This window comes from Aotus nancymaae, unplaced genomic scaffold, assembly GCF_030222135.1.
Source record: "Aotus nancymaae isolate 86718 unplaced genomic scaffold, 86718_ANA_hifiasm-v0.15.2.pri h1tg000004l, whole genome shotgun sequence".
In the NCBI taxonomy this organism is placed as follows: domain Eukaryota; kingdom Metazoa; phylum Chordata; class Mammalia; order Primates; family Aotidae; genus Aotus; species Aotus nancymaae.
The window spans coordinates 38,870,668-38,893,934 of record NW_026988415.1 but is presented as its reverse complement, the minus strand read 5'-3'; the positions used below and the strand labels follow the sequence as shown (position 1 = coordinate 38,893,934).

The 23,267-nt window shown below is 36.2% G+C and overlaps 1 non-coding gene and 1 pseudogene across 1 annotated transcript; one reads left to right on the top strand and one right to left on the bottom strand.

Moving 5' to 3' along the window:
• Positions 1-499: 499 nt before the first annotated feature.
• On the bottom strand, positions 500-5,141 carry LOC135277790 (uncharacterized; annotated as a pseudogene).
• A 2,902-nt stretch (positions 5,142-8,043) lies between these two features.
• LOC135269252 (U6 spliceosomal RNA) lies at positions 8,044-8,149 on the top strand. The gene has a single exon (XR_010337582.1). It is a non-coding gene; the product is annotated as a U6 spliceosomal RNA (small nuclear RNA).
• Positions 8,150-23,267: the final 15,118 nt, after the last annotated feature.

The following is a 23,267-nucleotide window of genomic DNA, read 5'->3' as shown; positions in this document are numbered from 1 at the left end:
TTCACATTTTTCTGCCTGCCACCCTGGCAGCTGATTACAGTGTACCCACTCAGATTAAGGATGGGTCTGCCTTTCCCAGCCCACTGACTCTAATGTTAATCTTTTTTGGCAACATTCTGACAGACATAGCCAGAATCAACATTTTATATCCTTCAATTCAATCAAGGTGACATTCAGTATTAACTATCACAAGTATACTCCTTGTCACCTTGAATCCACACACATCTCCTTAGGTATACATAATCTTCAAATAAAGACAATAAGGTCATAATTGCACCTAACATAATACAACTATCCTTCATACAACCAGAAATGCACCAATCTCCAACCCAAATACTATTACATAAAGTTAACAATACTTAAATGCTGATGTGAAGTCAATAAATCTTATGTCACATGATAAAAAAGAAAGGAAATGAAATGAAGATATTTTCTTAGTACTAGTGTATACATGCATAAACATATTTTTAACAAAAGAAAGACGAAATGCTCATGACAATTAGAGTCCTCATTTCTGTAGCTGATCATGTGGTCGTAGCTGGTAGTGATGACTTCTTCTACTACCCATTCTGTATTCCCTTTGCTTTCAGTAAGCACCTCAGCAGTTCTTGTTTTTTTGTTTGTAATGAACCAAATCTTCATTCTTAAAGGGACTGGGCAATTTGTAGTCCTGCCTGGATTGGGCTATTGTAGTTCCCCATTGACCTTAATCACAGGGCATGGTAATACTAAGAGATGCCCTAATGGATCTCTTGTATTCCATGCATACTCTTCCTTACCTCTGTTGTGGAGTAGTAGACCGATTTCATTTTCATAGTCTGAATCAATCACCTCAAGCAACACTGCAACTTCCTTCTTAGCCTGTTGACTTAAAGGTAGAAGTAGCCCAAGGTGTCCAGGTGGCAATCTTGAATTCCGGTTTAATGGAATCATTGTTGTGTCTCTTGGTGGCAGTGTTCCTCCCTCTGGAACTAAGACCATTAGGCCAGCAGAACATAATGTCGTGGGAACAGGAAGCAAAAATTTTTCTAGGCGATCACCAGGAAGGATGGCGAGTGGAGCCACTTCCACTTCCACCCCTTGATTCCTGGATCAGTGAATCCTGGCTATGGGAGAAAAGGTATCATATATTGGATGCTGATTCAGAGCATACATGGCCTTCTGGAGAACTTTGCCAAAGCCATGCAAAGTATTGTCACCTAGGTGGCCTTGTAATTGTGACTTCAAAAGGCCATTTCACTATTGTATCAATCCAGCTGCTTCAGGTTGTTGGTGAACATGATAAAACCAGTGAATTTCATGAGAATGAGCCCACTGCCACACTTCTTTATCTGTAAAGTGAGTGCCTTGGTCAGTGGCAATGCTGTGTGGAATACCATGATGATGGATAAGGCATTCTGTGAGTCCATGGATGATAGTCTTGGCAGAAGCATTGCATGCAGGATAGGCAAATCCATATCTGGAGTAAGTATCTATTCCAGTGAGGACAATCCTCTACCCATAACATGAGAGGTCCAATATAATCAACCTGCCACCAGGTAACTAGCTGATTATTCCAAGCAATGGTGCCATATTGAGGGCTCAGTGTTGGTCTCTGCTACTAGCAAATTGGGCACTCAGCAGTGGCCATAGCGAGGTTGGTCTTGGTGAGTGGAAGTCCATGTTGCTGAGCCCATGTGTTACCTCCATCTCTGTCACCATGGCCACTTTATTTATGGACCCATTGGGCGATGACAGAGGTAACTGGGAAAAGAGGCTGAATGGTGTCCACAGAATGGGTCATTCTATCCATTTGACTATTAAAATACTCCTCTGCTGAGGTTACCTGTTGGTGAGCATTCACATGGCATACAAATATCTTCAGTTTTTGACTACTCAGAGAGGTTCATACACATACCTCCTCCCCAAATTTCTTTGTCACCAATTTTCCGATCATGCTTTTTTTCAAGTCTCTGATCATCCAAACCATTGGCTACAGCCCATAAATCAGTATGTAATCGCACATCTGGCCATTTATCCTTCCATGCAAAGTGTATAACTAGGTGCACTCCCTGAAGTTCTGCCCACTGGGAAGATTTCCCTTCACTGATATCCTTCAGGATTGTCCTAGAAAGGGAATATAGTGCTGCAGCTGTCTAATTTCAGGTGGTGCCTGCATATGCTGCTTCACAGATGGCTGTGAAGCAGGCCCTAGTCTTCTCTTCCTCTGTCAACTGATCATAGCGTACTCCCTATGAGGCCATCAGTGCAGGCTGGGAAAGAGAAGGCAGGGTGGCGGAAGTAGAGACCATAGCATTTGAGCCACTTCCTCATGTAATTTACTTGTGCCTTCAGGACCTGGTAGAACCCGATCACATATATACCACTACCATTTGGTGATAGAAGGCTGCTGTGCATGACCCACTTTATGATGAGATGGATCAGAAAAGACCCAGTTTATGATAGGCATTTCAGGTCACATAGTGACTTGATAACTCATAATCAAACATTCAGTTTACACCAAAGCCCTGTAACAGGCCAAGAGCTGTCTTTCAAAAGAAGAGTAGTTATCTGCAGAAGATGGCAGGGCCTTACTCCAAAATCCTAGAGGCCTCTGCTGTGATTCACCTATGTGGGCTTGCCAACAGGTCCCAGCAGCATCCCTATCTGCCACTGACACCTCAAGCACCTTGGGATCTGCTGGGTCATATAGCCCAGTGGCAGAGAATATTACACAGCAGCTTGGACCTGCAAAACCGGCAGCCTTTCGGGTCACTCAATAAATGGGCCCGAGTAACACACCTGAATGAGGAATGTGTTGCCTCCAAAATCCAAATAGGCCCACTAGGCATCATGGCTCTTTCTTGGTTGAAGGAGAGGCCAAATGTAGCAACTTATCCTTCACCTTAGAAGGAATATCTTGACAGGCCCCACACCACAGGACCCCTAGAAATCTTACTGAGGCAGAAGGTCCCTGAATTTCAGTCAAATTTATTTCCCATCCTCTGGCTGCAAATATCTCTTCAATAAGTCCAGTATGTTTGCTACTTCTTACTCACTGGATCCAATCAGTATAATGTCATCAATGTAATGGACCAGTGTGATATCTTGCAGAAGCGAAAAGCGATCAAGTTCTCTATGAATAAGATTATGGCACAAAACTGTAAAGTTGATATAACCCTGAAGTAGGACAGTAAAGGTATATTGCTGGCCTTGCCAGCTGAAGGCAAATTGCTTCTGGTGGGCCTTATGGACAGGAATGGGGGAAAAGGCATTTGCCAAGTCAATGGCTGCATACCAGGTACTAGGAGCTGTGTTAGTTTGCTCAAGCAATGAAAACACTTCTGGTACAGCTGCTGCAATTAGAATCACCACTTGGTTAAGCTTGTGATAATCCACTGTAGTTCTCCAAGATCTATCTGTCTTCTGCACAGGCCACATGGGAGAGCTGAATGGCATGTGGTGGGAATCACCACCTCTGTGTCTTTCAGGTCCTTGATGGTGGCACTAATCTTTGCAATCCCTCCAAGGATGTGATATTGTTTTTGATTTACTATTTTTCTAGGTAGAGGCAGTTCTAATGGTTTCCGTTTGGTCTTTCCTATCATAATAGCCCTCATCCTACCAGTCAGGGAGCCAATTTGGGGGTTCTGCCAGCTGCTAAATATGTCTATGTCAATTATGCATTCTGGCACTGGGGAAATGACCACAGGATAAGTCCAGGGACCCACTGGACCCATTGTAAGTTGGACCTGAGCTAAAACGCCATTAATTACCTGACCTCTATAAGACCCTACTTTAACTGGAGGACCACGATGATGTTTTGTGTCCCTTGGAATCAATGTCAGCTCAAAGCCAGTGACCAGTAGTCCCTGAAATGTTTGATCATTTTCCTTTCCCCAAAGTACAGTTACCCTGGTAAAAGGCTGGAGGTCTTCTTGGGGAAGAATGGGAGAACAATTCACTACATAAATTGTCAGTAATGCACTGGGGTCCTTCCTTGAGGTGATCCGGCCTCCCCTTCATTCAAGGTGTTCTGGGTCTGTAAACTGGCTCAAGTCCAGAAATTGATTGATGTGCTATGATTCTCTGTTTTTGTACTTCAAATTAGTCTTTTTTTTCCATTCAACATAGAAGTTTTCTGCTTATATAAATTAAGTAGAAATGTAGTAGGCTTCCTATCAATGTCACTTCTAGGAACACCATGATTAATTAGCCAATGCCAGCACTTCACATGAATCAGACTATTCTAATTGCTGCTTTGCCTCTGTTGTTCATTACAGTAGCTATGATCACCTTTCCTTTGATGGTTGAGTGCTGCCACTTGGCCCCTGCCACTTTGGGATCCAACTATTTCCATTGTTTTTATATTTTGTAGTTGAGTGACTTTAGTTCCCACTATTAGATCTGACATACAAAGAAGAGCAATTGTAGGACTCTTCAAAGATGCAGGTGCTGCCCTCACAAATCTATTTCACAAGGTATTAGTTAAGGGTATATCTTCTGGATCCTCCCAGCTGGGATGAGTTGGTCTAAAGTGACTAATCCATTCCACCATCCTAATCTCCCTAAGCCTTTGGATCCATTCCTCTACATTAAACCAAGGAAGATCAGGTATTTCACTCACAGTGGGCCATCTTTTAATCCATATTTCAGCTAATTAAGCAAATAAGCCTTTAGAACCTTTTTTTACCTCCCTAAGCTGCAAGATTAAATGCAGAGTCCCTACTTAGTGAGCCCAAGTCAATAAATTCAGCCTGATTCAACTGTATGTTCCTTCCACAGTTATCCCACACCCTTAATATCCATTCCCATGCCTGTTCTCCAGATTTCTGTTTTTATAAATTAGAGAACTCAAGCAGTTCTTTTTGAGTGTAGCACACCTCCTCATGGGTCACACTCTCAACCTCACCTCCAGAGGCCCACTGGGACTTTAGTCTAGTTATAGGTCTGGAAGCAAGCAGGGGTGTTGGGGGTAGTTCCTGAGGAGAATCTATGTTTTCTTGGCTGACAACTGCCTCAGGGGAGGCCATCATTGTTGCCTCAGGCAGCACAGGGTTTACCTCCTCAAAGGTGTCAAGGCTGATGGCAGCATGGATCGGGGAAGGGTTGTTGCCACTACTGGGGATGGGAAAGCTGTTACTTCTGGCAAAAATTTTCATCAGAGTTTACAAACTCAGTGTCTCTACTCAGTGTCCCCAGCTTCGTCAGGGTCCTCCCACAAGTCCCTATTCCAAGTTGCAGGGTATCATTCTTATCCAATCAATGCTGTCACTTTAACAGTAGACACCGGGTAAGGCTGTGCATGCACCTTTCATTGCAGGTCAGCCACTCATATGATCAGAGCTTGTGTCTGGTTTTCCACACTTTCAGCTTTTTCTCTACAGGAGATAAGGTTCTCACTCAAGGCAGTCTTAGCAGATTTGTGGCTCAGTATTTGCTTCTGAAGTCATGAGTTAGAATCCCTGAATTCATCATTTTCTTTCATCACTTTGTCCACTGAACTTAGGAACAACCAAGCTACATTATGTTACTTGGTTCCCCACATATGGTCAAAGGTATTATGTATAAAGTCACTAAACTCCTTGCCTCTCTCAAGCAGTGACTCAGAAGTTTAAAATACATTTATTTTGTATAACTCTCTAAACAATTCATGCCAAGGACTATCAGTGCTCTCCATGCTATTAGAAGTAGGGTCCTTAGCATTTTTTAGTCTAATCATACTAAGCAGCCAACTCCAGAAACTCCAAAACCAATGAAAGAACTTCATTCTTAATATTCCTTTCCTTTAGAACCACTCCTGATACCAAAATCTATTTGTCAGGGTTCTCTAGAGAGACAGAACAAATAATAAGATATATATATATATATATATATATATGGAGTTTATTAAGTATTAACTCACATGATCACAAGGTCTCACAATAGGCCATCTGCAAGCTGAGGAGCAAGGAGAGCCAGTCCAAGTCCCAAAACTGAAGAATTTGGAGTTTGATGTTCAAAGGCAGGAAGCATCCAGCATTGAAAGATGTGGGCTGGAAGGCTAGGCCAGTATCATCTTTTCACATTTTTCTGCCTGCTTTATATTCCAGCTGCACTGGCAGCTGATTAGATGGTGCCAACCCAGATTAAGGGTGGGTCTGCATTTCCCAACCCACTGACTCAAATGTTAATCTCCTTTGGCAACACCCTCACAGACACACCCAGGATCAACACTTTGCATCCTTCAATCTAATTAAGTTGACACTCAGTATCACAGTTGTGTAGTGTGATGCCTCCAGCTTTGCTCTTTTTGCTTAGGATTGTGTTGGCCTTAGGGGCTCTTTTTTGGTTCCATATGCATTTTAAAGTAGTTATTTTCCTAATTTTGTGAAGAATATCAATATTAGTTGAATGGGAATAGCATTGAATCTATAAATTACTTCGAATAGTGTGGCCATTTTCATGAAACTGATTATTCCTATCCAAGAGCATAGAATATTTTTTCATTTGTTTGTGCCCTCTCTTATTTTCTTGAGCAGTCGTTTGTAGTTGTCCTTGAAGAAGTCCTTCACATCCTTGTTAGCTGTATTAGTAGGTATTTTATTCTCTTTGTAACAACTGTGAATGGGAGTTCATTTATGATCTGGGTCTCTACTTGTCAATTGTTGGCATATAGGAATGCTTGTGATTTTTGCACATAGATTTTGTATACTGAGACTTTGCTGAAGTTGATTATCAGCTTAAGGAGCTTTTGGGATGAGACAATGGGGTTTTCTAGATATAGGATCATGCTGTCTGTAAACACAGACGGTTTGACTTCCTCTCTTCCTATTTGAATACCCTATATTTCTTTCTATTGCCTGATTGCCCTGGCCAGAATTTCCTATACTATGTTGAGTAATAGTGGTGAAAGAGGGAATCTTTATCTTTGCAGGTTTTCAAAGGGAATGCTTCAAACTTTTGCCCATTTAGCATTATGTTGGTGGTGGGTTTTTCATAAACGGCTCTTATTGTCAAAATTTTAAAAGGAAAAGCATTACCAATGAAAAAGAAGTTTATAAAAAGAACCAAATGTAAATTATAAAACAAAAATACAATAACTGAAATTTAAAAATTACTGGATGGGATGAATTGTAAGAGTGGATATGAAAGAAGATAGAAACAATGACCTAGAGGACAAATAAATATGTCCTGAACAACAGAGAGAAGTTGAGAAAAACTGAATAGAGGTACATGGACCTGTGGGCAATTATGAAAACCATACCACTTATAAATACAGTGGCTCCTTGAGTTCCAGAAGGAGAAAAAATTTAAAAATAAAAATTAAAACAAATAATGGCCCCAAATTTCCCAAACTTGACAAAAGGCATACATCTACAGATTAAAGAAGCTGAGAAAACCACAAATAGTATAAACTCCACCCCCCCAAATCCATGCTAAGGCACATTACAATTAAACACCTAAAAATTGAAGGCCAAAAGTATGTTCAAATGGACCATAAAGAAGTCATACCTTACTTATAGGGGAACACTTACTTGAAGATTTTTCATCTGAAACCATGGAGGTCAGAAGAAAGAGATACAACATACCACATTGTGTAGTATGGTATGTTAATGAATTGAAAGACTCAATATAATAAAAATGTCAGTCCTCTATGATTGATCTGTAGATTTAATGCAATCTCTATTAAAATTGAAACAAAAATTTTACAATGTAGATAAACTTATTCTAAAAATTATATAGAAAGACATAGTCCCTAGAATAGCTTAAATAATCTTGAAAAGAATAAAGTGGAAGAAATCATTCGATCCTATATTAAGAATTATTATGTAATATGTACAGCAATCAAGACAGTGTCATATTGGTTGAGTAACAGATGTGTGGATTAATGGAAGAGAATATGGAATCTAAAAATAAATGCACAAAAATGTATCCAACATATTTTTGACAAAAGTGTAAAAGCAGTTCATTGGAGGAAGAATATACTTTTCAATAAATGATGGTGGAGCAATTGTCTCCCATAGACAAAAATAAAAAATCTTGACTTAACCTCACACCTTATTAAAAAAATGCATCAAAATGGTGCTCAGTTTGCAGTACATTTGCTAAATTTGGAATGATACAGAGAAAATTAGCATGGCACCTGCACAAGGATAACATGCAAATTTGTAAAACATTTTGTATTTGAAAAAAGAAAATAATTACCTGAAAATGGATTATGGTCTAAATGCAAAACATAAAACTATTAAACTTTAAGGGAAAAACAGTAGAAAATTTTCAGGATCAAGGGGTAGGAAAAGAGTTCTTATATTTCAGATTAAAAGTACAATCTAGAAAATCAAAAATTGACCAATTGGACCTCATTCATTTAAAAAACTTTGCTCTTTGAAAGAGCCTATTAAGAGGATAAAAGACAAGCTACATAGACTTGGAAGAAATATTCACAAACTATATCTGACAAATGACTAGTATCTAGAATATATGAAGAGTTCTCAAAATTCAACAGTAAAAAACAAACAACTTAATTAGAAAATGAGCAAAAGACATTAATAGACATTTCACCTAATAGGCTATATGGATATCAAATAAGCACTTTAAAAAATGTTCAACATACCTAGCTATTATGAAAATGAATTAAAACAAAAATGAGCTATCACTACACACTTAACAGTTAAAAAGTAAAATAAAATAAGTTAAATACAAATAAATAAAAATTAAAATAAAAAGTTGTGAAGCATCAGTTGCTGGCAAGGACACAGAGAAACTGGATTATTGATAAATTGCTGTTGAAAATATAAAATGGTACACCCATTTTGAAAAATGATTTGGCAGTTTGTTAGAAACCCAAACAATAAATTACTAGACAAATTGGAAATTTCAGTCTGGGCAGTTATCCCAGAAAAATGAAATTTTTTTGTTCACACAAAAACCTGCATACAAATGTTCATAGCAGCTTTATCCTAATAGCTCCAAATTAGAAACAACTCAGATGTCTGTTACCAAGTAAACAGTTAAATGGTGGTACATCCATACCATGGAATAGTATTCAGCAATAAAAAATAAACTACTGATACACATGACAATGTGGATTAAACTCCAGGGAATTACGCTGGATGAAAAAGGCCAATCCAAAATATTATATACTGTATGATTCCATTTATAAAACATGCTTGAAATGACAAAATTATAAAAGTGGAGGACATTTTAGTGGTTGCTGGAGGTTAAGGGTATGTGAGAGAAGTGGATGTGGTTATAAAATGGCAACATGTGTGATCTTTTTGGTAACAAAATGGTACAAATAAGCTTGGTGAAATTTCAACTAGCAGGTGGATTGTATCAATGTCAATATCCTAGTGTGATAGTATACCATAGTTTTGCATGACGCTACCATTGAAGGAAAGCAGGTAAACTGTATATGGAATATTTCTGATTTTTGGTTACAACTGCACGTGAATCTCCAATGATCTCAAAATAAAAGCTCAATGTAAAAAAATATAATGTTGGTATATGAAGAGTTAGAAGATGGTTAAATCTGTGATAAATGATTTTTTAAATTTATAAGAAGGATGCTGTCTAATAATCTGCATTTTTGATAGCCAAAATGGGAAGCAGAATTACAAGAATTGGTTTCATGGAAAATACCTCTAAAGGTCAACTTTTCAATAAAGGAAAAAAATATAAACATCAATGTGAACGACATGCTTTTATCTTCTTTGGAAGTAGTGTTGAGTTTATTTCGTAAATTTATAATAAGTAATTATACTGATAGTTTGCTGCTCTATTTCTCTGATGAATTAATACTGGAATGAACTACCAAAAAGATTTGAATTTCAAAATCTGTGAAGTATTTCAGAGCCTGTGTTGGCAAAATCACTCTTTTTTGGGGGGCCATTATTTTTGCTTTATTACAAACTCTTTTCTAGAGGTAGGAAGTTTTTGATCTTTAGAGAAATCCTGACAGAAAAAAAAAATTGCAAAGACTAAAAAGCTGGCCATGTTTCTCATCCTGATAAAGGTTATTTTAATATTTCAAAATATTTTGAAACTCCTTAAAATCTTATCCGGGAGTGTCAGTTCTTTTAGAGGAATATATTCTGTTAGGGGTATCACTGTGTTCAAGGCAAGTGTAGAGGACTTTGGGAAGACAAGGGCAACATGTTTGACCTCCATAGTATCTAAAACATAGATGCCAGGTTGCTTCTTGCTCCTCAACATATTATGTTTATGCCGTTTATTTAATTGGGTGGCTAATTATGGAAGAGAATCCCCAAAGGACGTTTTTTTCTGGTCCAGGTTTTTGTTGGTGGATATTAGTTATCTTGAAAATCTTCTAGTTTTGTTTATGGCAATAGTTTGTGATTTGAAACTGTTATAACACCATTTCACCCTTGAGTTTCTTCAAAATATCTGAATAAGTGGCATCTGACCATCAGGTCTAAAACTTGCCTGTTTAACTGTTTATGATTGAATGCCTCTGCTACTTCAAATTTTATATGGATTCAAGATTCTCCTTAATGGTTTCCTCTGTAAAGAAAAATACAAAAATACCTCACTGAGTCTCTCTGCTAGCATTCTTTTACACTTGATTAGATCATAAAGTGGCCCCACTGATTCTGTAGCTTCCTTCCTGATTTTGATGTCTTTAAAAACCTTTTAGTATTAATTTAGGAATGTCTTACAAGGTGATTCTTGAAATTATTAATAGTTATTTTATTTTCTTGGCCAGCATTAAAAAATTCTTTTTTTGACCGGGCGCGGTGGCTCACGCCTGTAATCCCAGCACTTTGGGAGGCCGAGGCGGGTGGATCATGAGGCCAAGAGATCGAGACCATCCTGGTCAACATGGTGAAACCCCGTCTCTACTAAAAATACAAAAAATTAGCTGGACATGGTGGCGCGTGCCTGTAATCCCAGCTACTCAGGAGGCTGAGGCAGGAGAATTGCCTGAACCCAGGAGGCGGAGGTTGTGGTGAGCCGAGATCACGCCATTGCACTCCAGCCTGAGTAACGAGAGCGAAACTCCGTCTCCAAAAAAAAAAAAATTCTTTTTTTAAAATATGCTCTCCTTGTCCCCCTATCTCCCCAAGCCTCTTTACTTTGTCATATAGCCATGGATAAATTAGATTTTGTTTGGTCGCTAAATTATTTTTGATCCACTGCATGTATTTTTGGTCTTTTTGAAGTGATTTTGAAAAGTATTCCTGTGGGCTTTCAATCTATGAAAAAATATTTTTGAAATAGCAATATCTACATTTTATTGGCACTCTTTCTCCTAAATGTGGATAATCAAGTGGTAGATAATTCTGGTTTACCTGCTTAAGTTAGTACATAAAATTAAATTACTATTATATAATGGCTCATACAGAGATTTATATCCTTTCAAAAACATATTCTTTTGAATCTTACAAATCTCATTATAGTAAGTAACCATACTTTTTATGCAAACCTCAATTTTACATTTCATTCAGACAAAATGTTTCATCAGTTTGTGGATAACTGAAGACCTCCAAAATTGCATTACCTAATTTCTATACTGTGGCCAAAATTGTATCATTTCTGTCAAACCTTCTGTAAGGCCTCTAACCTTATCAACACATTTTATATTTAAAAAGTTTTATTTTTCCACTCACATAGTTTTTATTACCCTTTCCTTATCTAATATTCTATGTTTATACCACATGTGTTTGCCTTCATATGCATAGCAACATGCTTACTTATCTGTCCAGGTTGGGCCTCCCTGTGGTCTGTATGTAACTTGGCATTGTAAGTGGTTGTTTTTTCTCCTTCTACCAAATTGCTTAAAGTCTAGTTATATATCCTTGCATCCTGATCTATATTCTAATTCAGCTATTTTCCTTTTAAAGCCTCTAGAAAAAGTATGTGTGTTTGTATTATATTTTATTTACTTTTTTCACCCCTTCCTCTATATGCCAATTATTCTTTCAAAACCACAATGAGATAGCATTTTACCCTACTTAGAATGGCTATTATTACTATAACATCTGTTACTAAAAATAACAGATGCTGGTGAGGATGCAGAGCAAAGGGAAATCTTATACACTGTTGGCAGGGATATAAATTAGTGCAGCCATTATGGAAAACAGTATGGAGATTTCTCCAAAATAAAAAACTAGAACTACCATACAATCTAGTAACTCCACTACTGGGTATTTATTTCAAAGAAAAGAAAATTGGTATATCAAAGGGACACATGCACCCCATGTTTGTTGCTGTAGTATTCACAATAGCAAAGGCATGGAATCAATCTGTGTCCATTAATGGATGAGTGGATAATGAAAATGTGGTACATACGCACAATGAAATACTACTTGGCCATACAAAGAATTAAATTCTGTCATTTGCAGAAACATGGATGGAACTGGAGGACATTACGTTAAGTGAAATAAGCCAGGCACAGAAACACAAATCACATGTGCTCTCTCACATGTGGGAGGTAAAAAATGTGGATCTTATGGAGGTAGAGAGTAGAATGGTAGTTACTGGAGGCTGGGAAAGATGTATCAGGGGAAAGGGACAAAGAGAAGTTGGTTAATGAGTAGAAACATACAGTTAGATAGAAGGAATAAGTTCTAATGTTCTAATGCAGAGTAGGGTGACTATAGATAACAACAATATATTATATACTTCAAAATAGCTAGAAGAGAGTACTTCAAATGTTCCTAACACACAGGAATGATAATACTGGAGGTGATTAATATCATAAATAGCCTGACATGATCATTCCACCTTCTGTGCATGTAACAAAATATCACATTCTTTTAAAAATGTACAAAAATTATGTACCACTAAATTATTTTAAAGTTGACATTTTAAGTTGTCCCCAATTTTCTTTGTTTCACTGTCATAGCCCTGGCTCATTTGTCAAACATTTCTTTAGTTTCTTTTACTCTATTGGAATCCACAACAGTCTGCCTTTTCTCCTATCTTGCCTCGTAGTTTTTCCTTTATAATACAAGATCCATGATGACATTTTGTTCAAGTGTAGCCCAGCCTTCCTGTGTAGCCTATAACTATTAAAAAGAGTTCTTGTGGATTCTGTAGAATTTGGAATATCCACTCTTTTTTCTCTGCATGGAACAGATGCTATTTGAGAAAGCATCACCCTAGAGATCTTGGCCTTGAATTTCTTTCTAGGGCATTACATTTGGCTTACAGTACTGTAATTTTTTTAAGTCTTCATATTTAAATGTGCAATGACCACTAGCTTTTCCTCTCCTGCCATCACCCGAGGCTGGCTTAGCAGATATGAAAAGGTTACCATGTGGCTAACATGGCTTTGTTCTAACACATAACCTTCATTATTATCACACACATGGCTGTCTACAGACTCTACAATCTAACCTATTCATGCCATTTCTGACTAGCCTATATCAGAGACATATTCTCTGTATAAAGCACACTGTGGCATAATAACGATGCCTGGATCTCATCGAAGGGTCATTTCCTGTTGAAGCCAAACTTCTTTAAGGACCTTTTCATCCTTAGAACCACAATTACTGCCCTCATGGCAATGAGAATATTTTATAATAATCTAGAGGCCCTTTGATATTGTTTGTATCTGCCACACCTGCTATATTTACCAACAGAGCATGAGCCTGTTCTATGATGGGCAAGTCTTTAGGAACACTATAGCTCCCACACTAATCCTGACATTTTAAATTGAAGATAGCAGGTCATAATAAATGGTATGGTGCTCAAAATGTGAAGCTCTGACTTTAAGTCTTAGCTTTAACTATATATGCTTGAAGAAGTCATTACAATCCTTTGAGCCTCAGTTTCCTTATCTGTTATCTAAATTGTGTTATAAACATTTATAAAACAATTGGAATGCATGAATTTAAACTTTTTAACAATCCTGTGAGATAGACCACACTACTTAGATATTATAGACTCATAATATATTATACCTGAAGACAGCCTTAGGGATCATCTAATCTAAATACGTATTTTTACAGATGACTAAGCAAAGTCCCAAACAAGGCCAAGAAAGTCCCTCAAGTTCACCACAGCTAGTCTGGCAAACCTGGAGCTAGAGCACATGTATCCTAATCTACTTCTCTTTGCCTCTTTTTGTTTCCTTCAGTCAGTCACCAGGTACAACAGATTCTGCCTTGGAAAAGTGTTTGTATAATAGCTAACATTTGTTGAATATTACAACGTCCTAGACATTCTTCTAAGCATTTTACATGTATTTCCACATTTAATTATTATATTAATCTCAGGGAGTAGGTGTTATTTTATCTTCATTTTGCAGATGAGAAAATTGAGAGTCAGAAAGAGTAATTTATCCAAGTATGCATAATTTTTGTAAGATTAAACTTTCAAAAGCCAGTTGAACAATGATGTGAATAGTTGAATAGAAGTGATATGATTTGTGTCCAAAGCAGGGTAATGGAGAGAATAGGTAGCGATAGCAGAATCCAGATTCAAACTTAAACCATCTGTCTCCAGAACCCATGTTATTAACCAATACTTTATTGCCTCTCATCTATTTTTTCTCTATTCCATCACCACCACCATAAACCTAGCCCTCAATTCCTCCTGAAGCATTTCCCTCCCTTCTTGTTCTTTTTCCTGCAACCTATTCTTCTCATCTCAGTTCGATCAAGATTGCTAGATCACCACTTCATTCAGATTATTATCTTTTTCAGGAACAAGTCATAATTTCAAATTTTCTCACAAATCAAGTAAAAAATCCTGTCCCTGTTACTCAAGTTTCTCTAGAATATGAACTTCCTTAATTTTCTGATATGATTCTCCACTATTCATCAACAGGAATCCTGTAATTTTGCCAGGTGAATTGTTGGACAAAACCTGACTTCACTCTTACCTCTTTATTAGTGTTATTACTTGAAATGTTCTTGTATCAGTTAGGATTCTGTATTGCACATGACGAAAAATCAAGTTAAACTGTCTCTAACAATAAAGGTAGTTTACTAGCTCATTTAACTGAAAAATCCAGAGATAATGGCTTTAGGCAAAGATTGATCTAGTGGCTTAGTGATGTTGCCAAGTCTCCAGATTAAATCTTCCACTCTGTTTTCAATGGTGTCAATATCAAGTGTCAAAGACCACAGTTTCCTTCTACTACACACATGTGATTTGGTTTTTAATGGCCATAGGCTTTGTATCCCCATAAAATACTATCTGGTAGAAGAGAGAATCTGTGTCCTAGCATTTCCAAAAAATGTACAGAAGTTTACTCTGATAAGACCCCTTCAGTGTCTGCTTCAAATTAATTACTGGGCACAGAGGAATAAGATGCATTAATTACTTTAGTCTTGGGTTATATACCTTTCCCTAAGTCAGTCACTACTGCCAGGAGGACAGAATGTCCTGATTGACTTAAGTCAATTATGATACATACATGGAGCTAAAGTAAGCTCTGTCTGAATCACTTGGCTACAAATTGTGGATGGATTGGATTGAAATTTGCCAGAAGCGATAAATAGGTTTTCTTGAAAGGTACTCAGCAAATGTGTACTACAGTTCTTCTCTCTTTCTCTTTGACAACTCAAATTGTATCTTCTCTTTTATGGCCAATTTAATTTTACTCACCCTAGTTCACACCAATCTCTGAAGTCATATAGCATGTATAATACATTGTACTCTATATTTGGCTTTAAATGTTTTGATAGTTTACATATTTAGAACTTGTGATTCCAACAAAATCATGTTAATTTAAGGCACAGACTATGTATTCTAACTTTGTGTAGCCCTCACAGCATCTAGGACATTTCTGGGCATACAGCTAGTGCTATAAAAGCACTTGTTCACTTGACTTGATGACTTGCTGAGTTAGGTACAGCTACTTTGTTCATTTTGGTCATCATCATGATTGATCCTGATTGCTCTGGTTCACTCAATCATTTGGCTCTCCACATCAATCATGAGGATAACAAAGTAAATGGATTGGTTAGGCTTTAGTTCATTCACTGTGCACTTATAGATATAGCCTTGCTGATGAATATTACTTGTCTGTCTGTACCCAAATCATGTTCCATAGTTTTGTGTATGTTTTTGAAGATGTATCTTTTTGTTTAGCTATGACTACTATTAAAACAATTTCTATGGAATGGATTCTCTAATAATGGGTTACATTTGAGCTACTGGTAAGTGCTTTCTATTTTGTAGTGTTTACTTGTATTAACTATTGTATCCTATTTGATGTACATCTGCCTTAAGTCTTTTCTATTTCATTTTATTTTATTTGTATGTTCCATAATAAAACTTCTGGAAAACAGCATTAGCCATATTGACTGCAGTTCATCTTGTACAAATAATCCACCAGTAGCCTAATTTCCCCTAAATGGAACACTCAACTTTTTTCCCAGATCCATGGCATTTTTATTTTTCTATCAAAAGCTTAAGTGACTCCCAAAGAGTTGTTCTGTTGTGTTTTTTTTTAAGATGAAAGTTTCAAAAGCTAGTGAAAAGATGATGCAGATCATTGGATACCAGTGACATGAAAGTTTCTAGACCAAATCTCAAAGCATTTCAAGTTTTTTCCTACTTCTGAAAATTTACACAACTTAGTCTGTTCTCCTAGAGTCATATTTTCCTACTTCTTCACGTAACTATGATTACTACTGCTCATTCTTAAGATTTCTACTGAAATTTTTACTTCATCATGAAAGTAGAAATTAAGTCTGTTTGGTTCACTGCTGTGTTAGGCATTCAACAAATATTACTGACTGACTGAGTGACACATTATTTCCTCTAATTTTCACTAAATTTTAATTTGAAGTTCATTAATATAAGCATAATTTTCAAGTCAATGCTATATCTAAATTGGAAGTTAAGAGGATCATAAATATTTATCTGTCAAATAATTTTAAGATTTTAGAGATATCCATTTTAAAGCAAAACACGGAAATCCTTGAGTTAAATGAAAGTAAGTTCAAGTGACAATAAAAATCTATACAAAAAACCTCCATTTTGAAGATGTTAAACTCAATGAAGTAAAACTTTAAGGCTTAACTTGGAAAGATTTATATAAGCTGATAAAGGGTCTGTAAACATAAAGTGAAGAATCTGCTTCGAAAGTCTAATACAGAGTAATCTTTGTTATTTGTGAAATGTCAGTTAACTAAGAGTTATATTTGTTTTGTAGTTTTCCTAAATTTTTAAAGATTTCTTTCTAATTCTGTATTTATTCAATATTTAGCACTTTTAATTTTGCAAAATATTCTTACACATGGATTGCATATTCATAAAAGAAGAAAACAGACAAATGCAGATAAGTAAAATAAAATCACCTACAAAGCTACCACCTGACATTAAACTACTGTTTACATGTGGTGCTTAGTCAAATGGACCTTTGAGTGACTATATACACACATATGGGTAGGTACAAAATAAGATCATGTTTTACATAATTACTTGTGATCTGCTGTATTATTGTAGTAAAAAATATATAAAATTTACCATATTAACCATTTAAAAAATTTATTTGTTATACTTTAAGTTCTGGGGCGCATGTGTAGGTGCAGTTTTGTTAAATAGGTATACACGTGCCATAATGGTGGTTTGCTGCATTCACCACCTTGCCATCTACATTAGGTTTTTCTCGTAATGCTATCCCTCCCCAATGCCCCCACCTCCTGCTATTCCTCCCCTAGCCCCCATCCCCAGGCCACAGTGTGTGATGTTCCCCTCCCTGTGTCCATGTGTTCTCATTGCTCAACACTCACTTATGAGTGAGAACATGCGGTGTTTGGTTTTCTGTTCTTGTCTCAGTTTGCTGAGAATGATGGTTTCCAGATTCATCCATGTCCCTTCAAAGGACAGGAACTCATCCTTTTTTATGGCTGAATAGTATTCCATCCATATGAGCCACACTTACTTTATCCAGTCTATCATTGATTCGCCTTTGGGTTGGTTCCAAGTCTTTGCTATTGTGAACAGTGCCACAACAAACATACGTGTGCATGTGTCTTTATAATAGAACGATTTATAATGCTTTGGGTGTATACCCAGTAATGGGATTGCCGGGTCAAATGGAATTTCTAGTTTTAGAACCTGAAGGAATCACTACACTGTCTTCCACAATGGTTGAATTAGTTTACACTCCCATCAACAGTGTAAAAGCATTCCTATTTCTCCACATCCTTTCCAGCATCTATTGTCTCCAGAATTTTTTAATGATCACCATTCTAACTGGCTTGAGGTGGTATCTCAATGTGGTTTTGATTTGCATTTCTCAATGACCAGTGATGGTGAGCTTTTTTTCATGTGTTTGTTGCCTGCATACACACCTTCTTTTGAAAAGTGTCTGTTCACATCCTTCGCCCACTTTTTGATGACTTTGTTTTTTTTCTTGTAAATTTGTTTAAATTCTCCATAGATTCTGGATATTAGCCCTTTGTCAGATGGGTAGATTGCCAAAATTTTTTCCCCTTCTGTTGATTATCGGTTCACTCTATTGATAGTTTCTTTGGCAGTGCAGAAGCTCTTAAGTTTAATTAGATCCCATTTGTCTATTTTGGCTTTTGCTGCTATTGCTTTTGGTGTTTTAGTCATGAAGTCTTTGCCCATGCCTATGTCCTGAATGGTATTGCCTAGGTTTTCTTCTAGACTTTTTATGGTGTTAGGCCTCATGTTTAAATCTTTAATCCATCTGGAGTTAATTTTTGTATAAGGTTTAAGGAAGGGATCCAGTTTCAGCTTTCTGCATGTGGCTAGCCAGTTTTTTCAGCACCAGTTATTAAATAGGGAATCCTTTCTCCATTGCTTGTTTTTGTCTGGTTCATCAAAGATCAGATGGTTGTAGATGTGTGGCATTCTTTCTGAGGCCTCTGTCTTATTCCATTGGTCTGTATCTCTGTTTTTGTGTCAGTACCATGCTGTTTTGAGTACAGTAGCCTTGTAATGTAGTTTGAAGTCAGGTAGTGTGATGCCTCCAGATTTGTTTATTTTGCTTAGGATTGTCTTTGGTATGTGGGCTCTGTTTTGGTTCCATATGAAGTTTAAGGTGGTTTTTTCCCAATTCTGTGAAGAAAGTAATTGGTAGCTTGATTGGGATAGCATTGAATCTATAAATTACTTTGGGCAGTATGGCCATTTTCACAACATTGATTCTTCCTAACCATGAGCATGGAATGTTTTTCCATCTGTTTGTGTTCTCTTTTATTTCTTTGAGCAGTGGTTTGTAGTTCTCCTTGAAGATGTCCTTCACATCCCTTGTTAGTTATATTCCTAGGTATTTTATTCTTGTTGTAGCAATTGTGAATGGGAGTTCACTCATTATTTGACTCTCTGTTTGTCTATTATTGGTGTATAGGAATGCTTTCGATTTTTGCAGATTGATTTTGTATCCTGAGACTTTGCTGAAGTTGCTTATCATCTTAAGGAGATTTTGGGCTGAGATGATGGGATTTTCTAAATATACAATCATGTCATCTGCATACAGGGACAATTTGATGTCTTCTCTTCCTATTTTAATACCCTTTATTTCTTAGCCAGAACTTCCAATACTAACTATGTTGAATAAGAGTGGTGAGAGAGGGCATCCTTGTCTTGTGCCAGTTTTCAAAGGGAATGCTTCCAGTTTTTGCCCATTCAGTATAATATTGGCTGTGGGTTTGTCATAAATAGCTCTTATTATGTTGAGATATGCTCCATTGATACCTAGTTTATTGAGAGTTTTTAGCATAAAGGGCTGTTGAATTTTGTCAAAAGGCTTCTCTGTATCTATTGAAATAATCTCGCGGTTTTTGTCTTTCGTTCTGTTTATGTGAAGGATTACATTTATAGATTTGCAGATGTTGAACCAACCTTGCATCCCTGGGATGAAGATGACTTGATCATGATGGATAAATTTTTAATGTGCTGCCCAGGTAAGCTTTGTTTTTGTCTCTAAGAACTTGCTTATTCTAGATACTTCATATCAATGGAATTATTCAATATTTGTCCTCTTGTATAAGGCTTATTTCACTTAGCATAATGTTTTCAATTTATCCATGTTGTAGCATATATGTGATCTACTTTTTTTGCTAATTAGAAATATATTTTGACTCTCTCTCTGTGCCAGTAATGTAAAAATAAGAATTTTAATGGTTGCAAAGCATTTCTTTAAAATGTGGATTTATCATAATTTAACCAACTGAGATTGAGATTATTTAAAATATCTTACTTTATAACAACAATTTTCTAGATATTCTTTATTGATTATTTTATTTTAACTTTTATTTTAAGTTTAAGAGTACACATGCAGGTTTGTTACATAGGTGAACTTGTCATGGGAGTTTGTTGTATAGATTATTTTATCACCCATGTATTAAGCCTAGTACCCAATAGGTACTTTTCCTGATCCTCTCCCTTCTCTCACTCTTCACCCTATGGTAGACCCCAATGTACATTCCTTTCTATGTGTCCATGTGTTCTCATCATTTAGCTCTCATTTATAAGTGAGAACATGCAATATTTGGTTTTTTGTTCTTGCATTAGTTTGGTAAGAATAATGGCCTCCAGCTCCATCCATGTCCCTGCAAAGGACATGATCTCATTCTCTTTTATGGCTTTGTAGTACTCCATGGTGAATATGTGCCACATTTTCTTTATCCATTCTACCACTGATGGGCATTTACTATTGTGAATAGTGCTGCAATGAACATACACATGCATGTGTCTTTATAATAGAATGATTTATATTCCTTTGGGTATATATCCAGTAATGGGATTGCTGGGTCAAATGGCATTTCTTAAACATATGTTTTTTCACCCTTGTCTGATTATTTTCTGAAAGTAGTATTCTTGGATTAAGGGGTATGCATGCTTTAAAAGTTTTTGATCCTTACTGAGAAAATTATCTTAAAAATGCACTTATCATTGGATACAGCCACCTTTCACAGTGGAATGCTATTTCTTGCATCCCCTTGATTATTTTTGTTGATCTTAGAGGCCAAAAAAATGGTCTATTGTTTTTGTTTGCATTAACTTAATTACTAGGGATGTTTAGCACTATTGTGTTGTTGCCTATTGTACTGTTAATTTAAGTTACCTGTTTATGTCTCTTGCCCATTTTCCCTTGATATTGTTGCCTTTTCATATTTATTTATAAAAATAAATTGCATATAAAGATATTGCATATTTAATCACAGTAATTATATATTATTATCTTATAAATATTTTTAAAGTATATAGATGTGCAAAAGGAGGGGAAAAGTGAATGAAATTCCATCACACAGAGTCAACTACTGTTGACTTTTTGGTACATATTCTTCCAGAATTATTCTTTGTACAAATGTGATCATAATATGCATAACTTTTTTCACTTCATTTACTGTGAAACTTTTCTTTTTTTTTGAGACGGAGTTTCGCTCTTGTTACCCAGGCTGGAGTGCAATGGCGCGATCTCGGCTCACCACAACCTCTGCCTCCTGGGTTCAGGCAATTCTCCTGCCTCAGCCTCCTGAGAAGCTGGGATTACAGGCACGCGCCACCATGCCCAGCTAATTTTTTGTATTTTTTTAGTAGAGACGGGGTTTCACCATGTTGACCAGGATGGTCTCGATCTCTTGACCTTGTGATCCACCCGCCTCGGCCTCCCAAAGTGCTGGGATTACAGGCGTGAGCCACCGCGCCCGGCCTACTGTGAAACTTTTCATATCTATCTATCCCCTTCTATGTATACATGCATATACTTTTTTTAAGGGTTTATAATAGTTTACTGCAGTAATTAAAATATTTAACCAAATCCTTATTTATAAGTTGTTTCTAATTTTTAAATTAAAAATAATACTATGAAGGACATCCTTGTGCACAAATCTCTAAACATGTTTCCAATTATTTCCTTAGATAAATTCTTAGAAAAAGGATTGCAAAGTAAAATGGCATAAACTTTTGAAGACTTTTGATACAAGCTGCTATGTAGACCTCCAGAAAATTTATGAGAATTTACTTTCCCACCATTCAGCACTTTAAAATAGCACCCATTTTCCTCCATCAACTCGACATTGAGCATTCTCATTTTTTCTAAATTTTGCTAAGCATATGCACAGAAAAATGATATGTCATTTCATTTGCATTTTTGACTTCTAATAAGTTGAATTTCTTTGAACTTTCTCTTACCGTTTGTTGGTCATTTGTGTTTCTTGCTTTGTAAATTGATTGATCTTATTCTCTGTCTATTATTCTTACATACTGGAGTATGCACTTTTCCTTATTAATTTATAAGAACACATTCTATATTAAGGATATATTTTGTTTGGCTCTCATCTATATTTGAAACATTATATTTTATTTTGCTGTTTGCTATTTTTATTTCAAGATTTTCTAATTTGTTGCATATAACTTTATAATACTTTTTTCTAAGAGTATTATACTATAGTAATAGCTTAATTTTCTCATTCTAAATTTTTATTATTTGATCTTTTTATTGCTTCTTTTTAATATTATTTTTCTCAACATTTTACTTTGAAAAATTTTAAGGCTACAGAAAAGTTGCAAGAATTGTACAGGTTGAGTCTTTCTTACCCACAATGCTTGGTACCAGAAGCATTTTTTTTCTAATTTCAGAATGTTTGCATTATACCAGTTGAGGATCCCAAATCCGAAAACTCAAAATCCAAAATGCTCCTAGGAGCATTTTTTAAAATGTCATTGTGGAGTTTAAAATGTTTCATATTTTGGAGCATTTAGGATTTTGGATTTTCAAATGTAGGATGTTCAAGGTGTATAATGACTTGTCTATATTCTTCAACGCTTTCACTAGGTTTGCTTTCTCTATTTCAATTGCTTTCTCCCTGTCTCTCACCTCAATGTGTGCACATATTTAGCTACAGTTTGCTTCTTAAGTTTGTTTATAGTTGGTTTGTTCCCTACATAAATTTGAAATTTGGATATAGTCCAATATATTCCTTTATGTCTTCTGCCTTTAAGTTCATATTTGGAACTCTTTCCTCACCACAAGATTATATATATTCACCAGCATCTTATTCTTTCTTCTTTTATCTTAACATTTTCAATCCATATAGAATTCATTTTAACTTATGGTATTGGGTTAAAAATTTTTTTCCAAATGGTAAGCCAACTTTTCATACTATAGAAACAATTCCTACAAGTCAATAAGCAAACAGATCAATAATATACTAGGAAAAACAGATAAAAATTATGACTAGACAGTGTGCAGAAAAAGAAACAAAAGCGATGCTTTATAAACATATGAAAACATATTCAACCCCACTTATAAAAGAAATGTAAATTAAACAACTGTCTGATAACATTTTTGACCTATCAGATTAGTAAAGATCAGAAAACTTATAATACTCTGTACTGTAAACAGT